At 36.9% G+C, this 14,894-nt stretch overlaps 1 pseudogene; it reads left to right on the top strand.

The window, feature by feature from the left end:
- The first annotated feature begins 11,395 nt into the window (after positions 1-11,395).
- Positions 11,396-12,325, top strand: LOC102996687 (olfactory receptor 2A2-like; annotated as a pseudogene).
- Positions 12,326-14,894: the final 2,569 nt, after the last annotated feature.

The raw sequence follows: 14,894 nt of genomic DNA, 5'->3' as shown, positions 1-14,894 counted from the left end.
TTTTCAATGAGACTAGTCATTGGTAGTAACACTAGAATTAAGAGAAAATATAAGATGGACGCAAGTTGTCCAAGAGCTATACATGAATATTCCACAGGCTATCCTCCGATCCATGTTAGTGTTAGTAAATCTGCCACTAGTACTCTTCGTTGTTTAGATGTGTGGAGTATTGGAATAAATGCCAAGATTAGGATTGAGAGTAGCAGGGCCAAGACTCCTCCTAGCTTGTTGGGGATTGATCGTAGAATTGCATATATGAATAGAAAATATTCTGGTTTGATATGTGTTGGCGGGCTGAGTGGGTTTGCTGGGGTGTAGTTGTCAGGATCTCCTAGCAAGTCGGGTGAGGATAGGGCTAATATTAGTGAAGATAAGATTAATAGTAAGGCGCCCAAGATGTCCTTGATTGTATAATAAGGGTGGAATGGGATTTTGTCTGTATGAGATGGAATTCCTGTGGGGTTGTTGATCCTGTTTCGTGAAGGAATAATAGGTGGACGGCTGCTAGTGCTGTGATGATGAAAGGGAGAATAAAGTGGAAGGCAAAGAATTGTGTTAGTGTTGCCTTATCTACGGAAAAGCCACCTCAGATTCCTTCGACGAGAGTGGTGCTGATATATGGGATTGCTGAGAGTAGATTTGCGATAACAGTTGTGCCTCAGAATGATATTTGTCCTCAGGGTAGGATGTAGCCTATGAATGCGGTGGCTATGACTATAAGTTGTAGGATAATTCCAATGTTTCATGTTTCCTGAAAGGCGTAGGATCCATAGTATAGACCGCATCCTACGTGGGCGTAAAGGCAGATAAAAAACATGGAGGCTCCGTTTGCGTGTATATATCGGACGATTCAGGCTTTTACTTCATTCTTCATTCTTCTTTAAGATTGCCTTGTCTCTTCTCGATCTTTTGTAATTTCATATGAAATTTATAATAAGATTCTCAATTTCTATACATGAACAAACCTCCGTGGATTCTGATTTTGATTTTATTGAACCAATAGAACAATTTGGAGAGATTTGCAATGTTTACAAAGTGTGCATTGCATAAACAAGGTACCTATGCCCGCCCATTTTGTACATCATTCTTGAACCCAGATTTTGGATATTTGTAATAATAGGTCATCTATAGAGATTTTATTTTTAACATACACAAGTGTGTTGTCAATAATTCTATTTTCCATTTTAAATCCTAGCCCTTCTATTTCATCTTCTTGTCTTATTGCCAGCTAGTTCTTTTTTTTTTTTTCTTTTTATAAAGAAAACAGCTTTTCTTATATTAGAAATAAATCACACACCTATTAGGGGCTGGCAGAGAGGAGTAATTTGGTGTTCTCACCTTCCCACTGGGGTTCTCTCATTTTATTTTAAAAATTTTAATTGAGGTATAGTTGATTTACAATGTTGTGTTAGTTTCTGCTAAAAGTGAATCAGTTATACATATACATATACACACTCTTTTTTAGATTCTATTCCCATATAGGTCATTACAGAGTATTGACTAGAGTTCCCTGTGCTATACAGAAGGTTCTTATTAGTTATCTATTTTATATATAGTAATGTGTATATGTCAATCCCAATCTCCCAATTTATCCCTTCTGTCCTCCCTTTCCCCTTTGGTGACCATAAGTTTGTTTTCTACATCTGTAACTCTATTTCTGTTTTGTAAATAGGTTCATTTGTACCATTTTTTTAGATTCCACATATAAGCAATATCATATGATATATGTCTTTGTCTGGCTTACTTTGCTTAGTATGACAATCTCTGGGTCCATCCATGTTGCTGCAAATGTTATTATTTTATGGCTGAGTAATAGTCCATTGTATATATATACTGCATCTTTATCTATTCCTCCAGCAATGGACATTTAGGTTGCTTCCATGTCTTGGCTATTGTAAATAATGCTGCAGTGAACATTGAGGTACATGTATCTTTTTGAATTATGGTTTTCTCTGGATATATGCCCAGGAGTGGGATTGCTGGATCATATGGTAGCTCTATTTTTAGTTTTTTCAGGAACGTCCATACTGTTCTCCAGAGTGGCTGTACCAATTTACATTCCCACTAACAGTGTAGGAGGATTCCTTTAATCTCCAAAATATACAAACAGCTCATGCAGCTCAATATCAAAGAAACAAACAACCCAATCAAAAAATTGACAGAAGATCTAAATAAATAGACATTTCTCCAAAGAAGATGTACAGATGGCCAAGAGGTACATGAAAAGATGCTCAACATCACTATCAGAGAAATGCCAATCAAAACTACAATGAGGTATCACCTCACACCATTCACAATGGCCATAATAAAAAAATCTACAAACAATAAATACTGGAGAGGGTGTCTTTCTCTTACTGACTTACTTCACTTAGCATGATAATCTCTAGTTGTATTCATGTTGCTGCAAATGACATTATTTTGTTCTTTTTTATGGCTGAGTAGTATTCCATTGTATATATACCACATCTTCTTTATCCATTCATCTATCAGTGGACATTTAAGTCATTTCCATGTCTTGGCTATTGTGAATTGTGCCGCTATGAACATAGGGGTGCATGTATCTTTTTGAATTATAGTTTTGTCTGAATATATGCTCAGAAGTGGGATTGCTGGATCATATGGTAATTCTATATTTAGTGTTCTGAGGAGCCTCCATACTGTTTTCCATAGTGGCTGCACCAAATTACATTCCCACCAACAGTGTAGGAGGGTTCCCTTTTCTCCACACCCCCTCCAGAATTTGTTATTTGTAGACTTTTTAGTGATGGCCATTCTGACCAGTATGAAGTGATACCTCATTGTAGTTTTGATTTGCATTTCCCTAACAGTTAGCAATGTTGAGCATCTTTTCATGTGCCTATTGGCCATCTGTATTTCTTCTTTGGAGAAATGTCTATTTAGGTCTTCTGCCCATTTTTTGATTGGGTTGTCTGGTTTTTTTGTTGTTGAGTTGTATGAGCTGTTTGTGTATTTTGGAAATTAAGCCCTTGTTGGTTGTTTTGTTTGCATATATTTTCTCCCATTCTGTAGGTTGCCTTTCATTTTGTTTATGGTTGCCTTTGCTGTGCAAAAGCCTGTAAGTTTGATTAGGTCCCATTTGTTTCTTTATTTTTCTTTTTCTGTTGCCTTGAAAGACTGACCTAAGAAAACATTGGTATGATTTCTGATCAGAGAAAGTTTTGCCTATGATCTCTTCTAGGAGTTTTATGGTATCATGTCTTATCTTTAAGTCTTTAAGCCATTTTGAGTTTATTTTTGTGTATGGTGAGAGGGTGTGTTCTAATTTCATTGATTTACATGTAGCTGTCCAACTTTCCCAACACCACTTGCTGAAGAGACTGTCTTTTTCCCATTGTATATTCTTGCCTCCTTTGTCAGAGATTAATTGACCGTAGGTGTGTGGGTTTATTTCTGGTCTCTCTATTCTGTCCCATTGATCCATATGGCAGGTTTTTGTGTCAATACCATGCTGTTTTGATTACTGTAGCTTTGTAGTATTGTCTGAAGTCTGGTAGTGTTATACCTCCTGATTTGTTCTTTTTCTTCAGGATTGCCTTGGCAATTCTGCATCTTTTATGGTTCCATACATATTTTAGGATTATTTGTTCTAGTTCTGTGAAAAATGTCATGGATAATTTGATAGGGATCGCATTAAATCTGTAGATTGCTTTGGATAGTATGGCCATTTTAACAATATTAATTCTTCCAATACAAGAGCATAGGATATCTTTCCATTTCTTTAAATCATCTTCAATTTCCTTTATTAATATTTTATAGTTCTCATTGTATAAATCTTTCACCTCCTTGGTCAGGTTTATTCCTAAGTATTTTATTTTGGTGGGTGTGATTTTAAAAGGCATTTTTTCCCCATTCTTTTTCTCATATTTCATTGTTAGTGTAAAGAAATGCAGCAAATTTCTGTATGTTACTCTTGTATACTTCTACCTTCCTGAATTCATTTCTCAGTTCTAGTAGTTTTTGTGTGGAGTCTTTAGGGTTTTCTATATATATTGATAGTATCATATCTTCATATAATGACAGTTTTACCTCTTCCCTTCCAATTTGGATACCTTTTATTTCTTCTTCGTGTCTGCTGCTGTGGCTAGGACTTCCAATACTATGTTGAATAGAAGAGGTGAGAGCGGGCATCCTTGTCTTGTTAGATTTTAGTGGGAAGGCTTTCAGCTTTTCACCACTGAGTATTATATTATCTGTGGGTTTCTAATTGGATTTTCTGTTTTTAATCTGATATGATAATCTCTATCTTTTGATGGGTAAATATAATTCATTTACATTTAATACATTAATGGATACATAGACTTATTTACATCATTATATTTTGTGTTTTCTGAATATCAACCTTTTGTTTGCTTCTCTTTTTCTGTTTTTTGCCTTCTACTTTTTTGATTGATAATGCTTCAACATTTCATTTGTTTGCACTGTAATTTTGAAAATCATAAATTCTATGTCATTTTTGATTGATGGTATACTTGAAGTGCTGACATCAAAATGAATAATTCATTGTAATAAATTTAAAATCATTCAGTATTTTGAGTCTCTTCAAGAATTTAGCACTCTTCACTTTCAAATACCTCTTGCTTCATTTATGTTTTTCAAATTTTTCTTTTATCCTTTTTAAACATCAAAATTATTTTATATGTCATAAGTTATTAAATATAAGGTCATATTTTATTACATTGTTGAATACTGTTTGTATGTGTTTGATTAATTCTGAATTCACTTCTGCCCTATTAGGGAATAATCTTTATTAGTATACTAAAGAGCTATAGGTTCTAAACTTTTATAATTTATATATGAAAAATCTCTTGTTCTTATTCCTTGAAGAGAATTCCTGCAGTTACAAAATTCTTGATTGAGAGCTTCTCTGCCTCTTGGTACGTTAAAGATAGTACCTTACTGTCTTCAGATCTTGTGCTGCTGATAAGAAATCTGCTGTCAGTGAAACTGTTGATCCTCTGTAGACACTTTTTTTTCCTTTGGTGATTTTTAATATTTACTTTAGATCTTGGGACAGTAGTGCACCAAAACACTTTAAGAGACAAATGAAATTACAGCTTTTAGTAAATATTACAAAACTTACGAAACAAAAAACTAAGACTTTAATTTGTTATGGCAGCCCTAGGAAACAATTTTTTTAAAGGGGAAAAAAACAAACATTTGTTAATTTATATTTATTGAGAATTTATTTTTTAGTCTATCTTAACTCAAATATTTGATCTAAAGATTTATTTTATCTTCAATTATCAGAAGTTCTTCAGTGTCCTTATGGGTGCATTTACCTTTACTGTACTCTTTAGAATGCATTTTTATCAATTTGGAGACTAAGTTTGGTCTTTGTTCAATTTGGAACATTTTTGGTGTTCCAATATTCTTCAAATATTACTTCTTTATCATATCCCTTACTATCTGTCTCTGGAAATTTTATCTTATTTATATTTAGCCTCTCAATCTGTCATTCATGCCTGTAAACTGAATTTTCAAGAATTCATCCCTCTGTTGTACACCTGCCACTAACTTAGTGTTACAGGTCAATTTTACTTCAAATAACAAACAAGAAAACTAAACTTAAAGAAAAAGAGATCAGATTTGTAGGAACAGAGGTGGGGAGTAGTCAAGAGAGACTTGGAAGAAGTGGTCCAAAGGTACAAACTTTCAGTTATAAGATAAGTAAGTACTAGGGATGTGATGTACAACATGATGTATACTGTTAACACTGCTGTAGGTTATATATGAAAGTTGTTAAGAGAGTAAATCCCAAAGTTCTCACGAGGAAAAAATATTTTTTCTTTTATTTTTTATGTATATGAGATGATGGATTTTTATTACACTTATCGTGGTCATTTCACAATGTATGTAAGTCAAATCATTATGCTGTACACCTTAAACTTATAAAGTGTTGTATGTCAATTATAACTACATACAACTAGAAGAAAAATAAATGAATAAAATAAAATATCCAAAAAAGGAATTTATCCCTGTCTGTATATGTTGCGATCTAGGTAGATTCTTAAATATACTCTTTCAATGCATTATTTCCCTCTTTTATTTTAAAAATTTATTTATTTATTTATTTATTTATTTATTTATTTATTTATTTATGGCTGTGTTGGGTCTTCATTGTTGCATGCAGGCTTTCTCTAGTTGCGGCGAGCAGGGGCCACTCTTTGTTGCGGTGCACAGGCTTCTCCTCACAGTGGCTTCTCATGTTGCAGAGCACGGGCTCTAGGCATGTGGGCTTCAGTAGTTGCGGCACGCGGGCTCTATAGCACAGGCTCAGTAATTGTGGTGCACGGGCTTAGTTGCTCCACGGCATGTGAGATCTTCCCGGACGAGGGCTGGAACCTATGTCCCCTGCATTGGCAGGCAGATTCTTAACCACTGCACCACCAGGGAAGTCCTATTTCCCTCTTTTAATCACCAGTATTTTATCCTCCTTATTGAGTTTGAAAAGATGAGTGACTACTTATTTCCAGGATGTCTCATAGATTCATTTTTCATGTGCAGTGACTGTTTTTTCATTCCCTCTTCCTTTACTGCTTATAATTTATTGGAAATTTTAGTAAATACAATACTTTCACTGATCTACTGGAACTTCTAATCATGCTTACATTACATTCATTGTAAGATTGTTCTAGACATTCAGTTTCATCTTGAGTGAATATAAGGTTCCATTGTTTACATTGTACATCTTTGGCACTAAACTGCTTTGTGTTTGAATATTGGTTTTTTAAAACACATTTCGAATAGGAGAGTTTTATTAATATTATTTGAAATTAATTTGATTTTCCATCCTTCTCTCTGTTTTGAGGTTTTGAATTTTTGTTTTTCTTCACCCTACTCCATGATCCCCTGATAAAGAACCAGATCTTATGAGGGTATTTCAGGCTCTGGTAATCTAATGAGGCAGCAAGCATACTGACTGTTTTATATGCACATTATTCAGCAGCTCTATAGGTGTTTTCAACCTCCTTTCATATTTTTGTAAAAGCCTCTTTTTATGTGTCAGGACATGCCTTCATCCCTCATCCAGGTCATTTACAACTCAGGCAATTTCCTTTCTGTACAGAGTCTGAAGTTTAGACAGAGGCTAGAGATCAGGACCTTTTCAGATCCCTTCTGAGCATTGTCCCAGCCCTGGTCATGTGTGGAGCCTTCTAGTTTCCCAGCAATATCTTGGAGCTATTCAAATCACCTATTTTCCAAATCATCTTATTTCCAATCTTTCCACTCAGGCTTTCGAGTTAGTCTGTTGTTTACCGCAACTTTTATTCTTTGTGTCACGTGGCAGCAGCTAACACTTTTGCCTTTAAATGCTTTCAACAATTGCCTTCTGGGGAGCTGCCTCAGCCCTGGGCAAGTTTTGAATTAGTCAAAGTAAAGTCAAGTCCTTTGAGTGGATCCTTCAGGGAGTCACCAGACAGGTCAAATCAAACATCCGTAATTCTGTGAGTATAAAATGTATTCTGCTCCTTCTAGTACTGACTGCACAGCAGAAGTGCAGACTGTCTTCTTCATGGCTGCTCCTGAGCTAGGGAGTGGGGGATGGTATCAGGGTAAGTAGAAATGCTACAAATCTCTTCCACTGATTTTCACGTTTGTTTGTTTGTTTTCCATATTAAGCATGCCTCTGGCTGCTATAGCTTTCGATTAGATTCCAGAATTCCAAAGAGGTTTATTTTGACAGGGTTTTCCATTTTATACATTGCTTTCTTAGAGAGAAATACTTCTGATTTTTCTATTCTTTTTTTTTTTTTTTTTTTTTACCAATGTCCCTCCATGGAGTTAATGTTTTCTTGATCTTACTCCGATGTAATTTTATCATATTGGTCTGTAAAGACATTTAATTTCTCAGTTAATGACAGTTTTCAATCCCATACTTTATTTTTTTAAAAAAGCAGAAGCTTTAATTTTATGTCTGGGAATATATACCTGCTAATGGGCCAAATTTATCAGTACAATGAGTAATTAATATTGAGTGGAAAAAAAGGCTAATGAAAGTCAGTAGTTACAATTTTCTGTCAAAATGCTTGGAAATTAGAACCTTTTAAATCCCATCAGCTTCTTCCCAACGTATATGCTATTGTTATGTATTTAGTTCACCTTGTTCTAGGCACCAGAGGACATTGCCCAGTATTCTTTGTACAGTTAATATCTGCTTAGTTTTACAAATGTATGTGCTGCTCTCTTTGATCTTTCTTTTTACAATGTGAACTTTCTTTCTGGGATCACTTCTTTACTGTGTAAAATGAAATCTTAGAATTTCATTCAGGAAGGATAGTTGAATCCAGACTGTCTTAGCTCAAGAATAGGTTTAGTTATTTTTCACAGAAGAGTACGGTGTAGGGTATGTAGTCTTGCCAGAAACTGAAATCTAAATCTTAATATTTATAAACTACATACTTCAAATTTGGACCCTGGATTTTTAACTTTCCACTTCAAAAATGGGAGGATTTGTTTTCTTATGATTCCTCATAATTCTCCTCCCATAACAGCTGATTTTCTTGGTTTTTGTAATACTATTTTTACATTGTCAAGATTTGTGCTATTTACAGTCTTTTAAGCAACTGTCATGCCCACAATTTTGACTGTTCTTTCTCTATTTAAATGAATATAATGCTGCACAATGGTCCTGTTAGCACTATGTCTGTATTTTATGATTGGCTGAGAAATAATTTTTTTCAGAATATCTCTTAGGGGCATATTTTATGAGTTCTTGCATGCATAAAAATTGCATATATAATGTTATCTAATGACTATATATTATTGTATTTATATTACTAAATGTATTATAGTACATTTATGACTACCCACACCCCAGCTCCTGGAGCTTCTGAATGTTGAGCTATGGCAGGGGCCTTCCATTGCTCACATCTTTCTTGTCGTCACTTCCCAATGTGGTAGTGGTGGTCATTCATAGTAGCCCAACTCTATTGTTTGAGAATAATCTGGAAGTATCTCCAGTACTCTCGTACTGGAAGTACTAGAGGCATTATATGCAGGCATTATCTCTGGTAAGATGCTGACATGGCCAAAAGAACTTTATATTACCTAATGGATAAATATACTGATATTGGAAAACAGAATTCTGGTAACATTTATAGTAAACTCTTTTCCTTGCTGAAACAGTGTAAGAGATAAGTTTTGCAATTTAGTTATTTCTTACTGAAACTTTCCTAGGCTCATCTAATATGGATAATTATTAGACTTGGGATTTCTGTTTTGCTAGAAATATTTGTCCTACCACAAAATAGGATAGAATGAGTGCCAATTCCACTGACTAGAGTTGGAGAAATAGCTTAAAGCTCCCTAGCTCAGTTACAGGACTGCCTGGGTAGAGAATTGCATATACTGATCACTCAGACCTTTGCTTCCTGGGCTGCTGTTATTTTATGGACTCTGTTGGAAAGGATACATTTTATTTAGGCTGTCTTAAAATAGATAGGCGGACAGAAAGATAGATAAGTAGGTAGGTAGGTAGAAAGGAAGAATGAAAGGAAGCATGGAAGGATAGAAGGAAGTAAGGGAGGGAGGAAGGAAGGAAGAAATAGATTTGACCGAGAACTTCCATATCCTGGAATTCAGTACAAAAAAAACAATAAAATATACACAAAAATATATTTATAAAATTTAGTCACTGTAGCATTATATTTTACACAACCTAGTTAGAAGGTAATATACTGAATAAAATATATGCAACAAAATAGTGTACAAATGTTTAAAGTGTATTACAAAGAAATATTTGACATGGAAAATGTACATGATGTTATTCTAAATAAAAGAAATAGGTACACAATATTCATAATTTTAATTATATATGTGAAAATATATGTACTGTGAATAAGGGGAAACTGTATGTACAAATTTTTTTTTTTTTTTTTTTTTTTTTTTTTTTTTTTTTGCGGTACGCGGGCCTCTCACTTCTGTGGCCTCTCCTGTTGCGGAGCACAGGCTCCGGACGCGCAGGCCCAGCGGCCATGGCTCACGGGCCCAGCTGCTCCGCGGCATGTCGGATCTTCCCAGACCGGGGCACGAACCCGCGTCCCCTGCATCTGCAGGCGGACTCCCAACCACTGCACCACCAGGGAAGCCCTGTATGTACAAATTTTTAACAATCATCACCTGTGGCCTTATGTTTCATGTAAGTATTATCTCTTTAATGTTTTATCAAATTTTATGTTTTTCTAAGATACTTAGAAAACTTGATGTTAACATCTCATATGGGGGCTTCCCTGGTGGCGCAGTGGTTGGGAGTCCTCCTGCCAATGCGGGGGGTGCGGGTTCGTGCCTCGGTCCAGGAGGATCCCACGTGCCACAGAGCGGCTGGGCCCGTGAGCCATGGCTGCTGGGCCTGTGTGTCCAGAACCTGTGCTCCACAACGGGAGAGGCCACAGCAGTGACAGGCCCGTGTACCGCCAAAAAAAAAAAAAACCAAGAGCTCATACTCTTCAAAAATATCAGTGTCAAGGAAATAAAATCTAACTATTTAAGATTAGAGGGAATGAGTAGGGTATGTGATATTGAATTTGAAACTTAGACTACATGGGCAGAAAATGCTATATTATTTTCTTTTCAACAGATACCTTTTTATTTTCCTGAAGTAAATGTGTTTATTTATTATTGGGTACAATGATTTGATTTTTTACCTAATGATATACATACACTGAAGGATTTACTAGTTAGGTAAACTCGGGTAATTAAACTTGATAAGCCTTGTTTCCTCATCTGTAAAATAGACACTAAAATTCTCTCGTAGGGTTGGTGAGGCCCAGTTGGGACAACAGATATAAAGCCCTTCAATGCAGCATTTAGCACAAAGTCATCATTGTGATCCGCATCTCTTATTTGTACTCCTTTTGTGATCTGATATTTAGAAAACCTACAACAGCACTGGTCAGAGGAGAGAAAATGCTGTATTTAGAATAGTGAATTATGTTAATGTTACATCTGCTGATTTTAGTAATTATACTGAGAATAGATTAGTGAATATTCATGTTATTGAAAAAATCAAAAGAGTTTAGGAATAAATTATCAGCATGTGAATATGGTTTCAATTTAGTCTTATGTGGTCTATAGAAAACTGATACTACATTCATACAGAGAAAGTAAATGATAAGGCAAACATAAAAAAGTTTGGTAAAGTGTAGGTATACTAGTATTGCTTATAATCCTTGATACTTATCTGAAAATTTGAATTACTTCACAATAAAAAAGAAAACAAAAAGGTAAAGAAACATTGCAGGAAAAAACTCAGTGATATAGGGACAAGCACACAAGTTTCCTCCAAATTCATTTCAGATAAATAACTCCAGTTTTCATTGTTATCCAGCTCTGACCTTTCCATCACACTTCAGTCCTTTATAGACTGTCATTAGGAATGGAAGGCAACCAATCATGGATCAGATAATTCATCCTGATGGGATTCCAGCTCAGTGAAGACATGGAATTGTTCCTCTTCATTATCTTCTTCCTATTATATACCTTCAAGCTGGTGGCAAATGGCATGATCTTGGAACTCATTTGCCTAGACCCCAGACTGCACTCCCCCATGTACTTCCTTTCTCATCTGGCCATAATTGACATATCCTATGCTTCCAGCAGTTTGCCCAATTTGCTGGCAAACCTAGTGAAACACAAAACAACTGTCTCATTTGTCTCATGCACTATGCAGATGATTTTTAATTTGAGTTTTGCTTCCATAGAGTGCCTGATTTTGGTGGTGATGTCCTATGACTGGTATGTGGCAATCTGCTATCTCCTACAGTACACTGTCATCATGAACTAGAGAGTGTGCACGTTCCTGGCCATCACTTGCTGGGCATGTGGATTTTCACTGGCCTTAGTACAAGTAAGTCTCTTTCTAAGGTCGCCCTTCTGTGGGCCCCAGAAGGTGAACCACTTCTTCTGTGAAACCCGATCTGTCCTCAAAGTGACCTGTGGTGAAATCTGGATCAATGAAATGTTCCTCTTTGCTCATGGTGTGTTTATCTTAGTTGGACCCCTTTCCCTGATGCTGGTTTCCTATGTGAGCATCCTCTGGGCCATCCTGAAGATCCAGTCAAAAGAGGGCTGCAAGAAAGCCTTTTCCACCTGCTCCTCCCACCTCTGTGTGGTTGGGTTCTACTTTGGCATCGCCGTGATCGTTTACTTGGTCCCTGGCAATAGTCGATGAGAGGAGCAGCTGAAAATCCTTTTCCTGTGTTACACTCTCTTCAACCCATTGCTGAACCCCCTTGTCTACAGTCTAAGGAATGCTCAAGTGGAGGCTGCCTTCCGCGGAGTATTGCAGAAAAAGTGGACAATGTGAAGCATGGTCTCCTCCCACCTCTGTGTGGTTGGGTTCTACTTTGGCATCGCCATAATGGTTTACTTGGTCCCTGACAGTAGTCACGAGAGGAGCAGCTGAAAATCCTTTTCCTGTTTTACACTCTCTTCAACCCATTGCTGAACCCCCTTGTCTACAGTCTAAGGAATGCTCAAGTGAAGGCTGCCTTCCACAGAGTATTGCAGAAAAAGACGCCAGTGTGAAGGAGGATACAATTTTGGTTCAGTGGATTTTTCCCCTTAGGAGATGTGATTGCTGGTGTAAAAAACTCTAGAAAATTCCCCAAGAAGATGCATGATTTAATGATGAGCATGACTCAAGAGTAACATCAGCAAGATGGCAGAAGAGGAATCCCTAAACCATTGTTCCTCGGTGAAGACAACAGTGTATAGGCCAAATTTCCTTTGTGAAAACACCAGAAGTCAGATAATAGCTTGCATCACCCCAGACAAGCACAAAGCCAAGAAGAGATACAGTAAGTGTTTAGGCAGATTTATGACATTTTACCTCCTGTAACTACTTTCCCTCCCTGGCACAGTGTGTCAGGATCAGGAGAAAATTCCCAACTCCCAGCTCTCCCTCAAGAGGGAAAGTGAAGAAATGACCATGTATACTACTTTGTAGCTTTTCAAGGAGTGGCTGAGGGTTTGTTAGTTGTCTTGCCTGACTCAGCACTGATGGTAATGCCAGTTTGGACTCCTTTTTGAGGCCACTGAGAAAAATGTCAAGCACACCTACTTTTTACAGCTATAAAGAGATCGTAGCATTTCAGACAAACACCAGGGGCGGGGGCAAGTCTTTAAAGGCTTCAGAAAAAAATTGGGCAGACATCTTTAACTGAGAAAATACATGAACCAACTGAGAGAAGCTGCATCCCTAGAGAAGGTTGGAGAGGTTCCCAGAATCTCTAGGACGTATAATTGCTGAAGATCTTCCTCTTCTCGAAGTCAGTCAGTAAAGACTAGGAGAAGTAGCTGTTTTTCCAAAAGCCCACAACTCATCTAAAGTTCACAAGGTGTACAATGAAACAGGGAAAACATGGACCAATTAAAGAACAAAATAAATCTCAAGAAACCACCCCTAAGGAAACGTAGATTTATGAATTACCTGGCAAAGAATCCAGTATAATCATTTTAACATTGTTCAATAATCTAAAAAGCATGGATAGGCAACTAAACAAGATGAGGAAAATGATACATGAACAAAATGAAAATATCACAAAGAGATAAAAACTATAAAAATAAAAAGAACAAAATAGAAATTCTAGAACTGAATTGAAAAATTGATTAGAGGTTCTCAAGAGCAGAAATTAGGAACTAGCTAGAGATAGATGAAAACAAAACATAAAATAGCAAAAATTGGATGCTACAAAAGCAGTACTAAGAAGTTACTTTATAGCATCATACTCATGCATTTAAAAAGAGAAAAGATTGTAAATCAACAGCCTCACTTTACATCTGAACTGGAAATAGAAGAGAAACCAACCCCAAGAAGGCAGAAGGAAAAAAATAATATTAGAACATATATAAGTAAAGTAGAGAATAGAAAAACAGACAATTGGTAGAAAAAAAAATCAATGAAACAAAGAATTGGTTTCCTGAGAAATTCAAAATATTGGCAAACCCTTAGCTAGAATGACAGAAAAAGATATATTTAGGATATGTAAATTCCTAGAAACATGAAGTAGAATAGTGGTTACAGGAGACTAGGAGGCAAGAATGGGGAGTTATTATTTAATTGGTACAGAGTTTCAGTTTAGGGTGAAAACGTTCTGGAGATGGATATTGATGATGGTTGCACACAGTGTTAATGACTTAATGTCACTAAAGTATACATTTAAAAATTGTTAGGAGACAGGTTCAAGATGGTGGAGTAATAAGACCCTGAGCTCATCTCCCGTGAACACACCAAAGCTACAGCTACATATAGAAGAGGTCTCTTTGAGAACACACTGAAGTAGAAGAATAACTTTTTTACAACCAAGGATATAAAGAAAAAGCTGCACCAAACATGTAGGAGGGAAAGAGAAGCAATCTAGTTGGGACCCACACAGCCAGTGGGCATCCTGGAAAAGGAGGAGGATATCACAAGCTGGGGATTCTCCCCAAGGAGCAAAGAGTTCAAGCACCATGTTGCGTACCCCAGCCCTGGGGTCCAGCACTAGCAAGAAAACTCCCTTTGCTGGTTTTGAAAGCCAGTGAGGCTTATGACTGGGAGAACCTGAGGGCTGTAGGAAACCTAGACTTCTCTGTGAAAGCATGCTTATGTGGACTTGCTTCCTCCCAGTTTCAGTGCAGAAGCAGAAAAATGAAAAGTGCCTGGTGCTTTGGCCAGCCTGCCAAGACCACCCCAGTGTGCCCCCACCTCAGCCCACATGGATGGCAGCTCCAGCCCTTCTGGCTCTAGCCACATCTCCCACTGAGGCAGTGGTCACCAGTGCCCCCCCACCAACCCAGGAGAAGAAGCAACTCTCATCAGACTCTGGCTCCAGCCATTCCATCTCTGGTCTGACCCCCAGCCAAGGTAGTGGTCATCAGCGCACCCCAGTAGC

This window comes from Physeter macrocephalus, chromosome 5, assembly GCF_002837175.3.
Source record: "Physeter macrocephalus isolate SW-GA chromosome 5, ASM283717v5, whole genome shotgun sequence".
Taxonomy (NCBI): domain Eukaryota; kingdom Metazoa; phylum Chordata; class Mammalia; order Artiodactyla; family Physeteridae; genus Physeter; species Physeter macrocephalus.
Note: the sequence above shows the minus strand (reverse complement) of the source record. Positions and strands in the feature narration are given on the sequence as shown.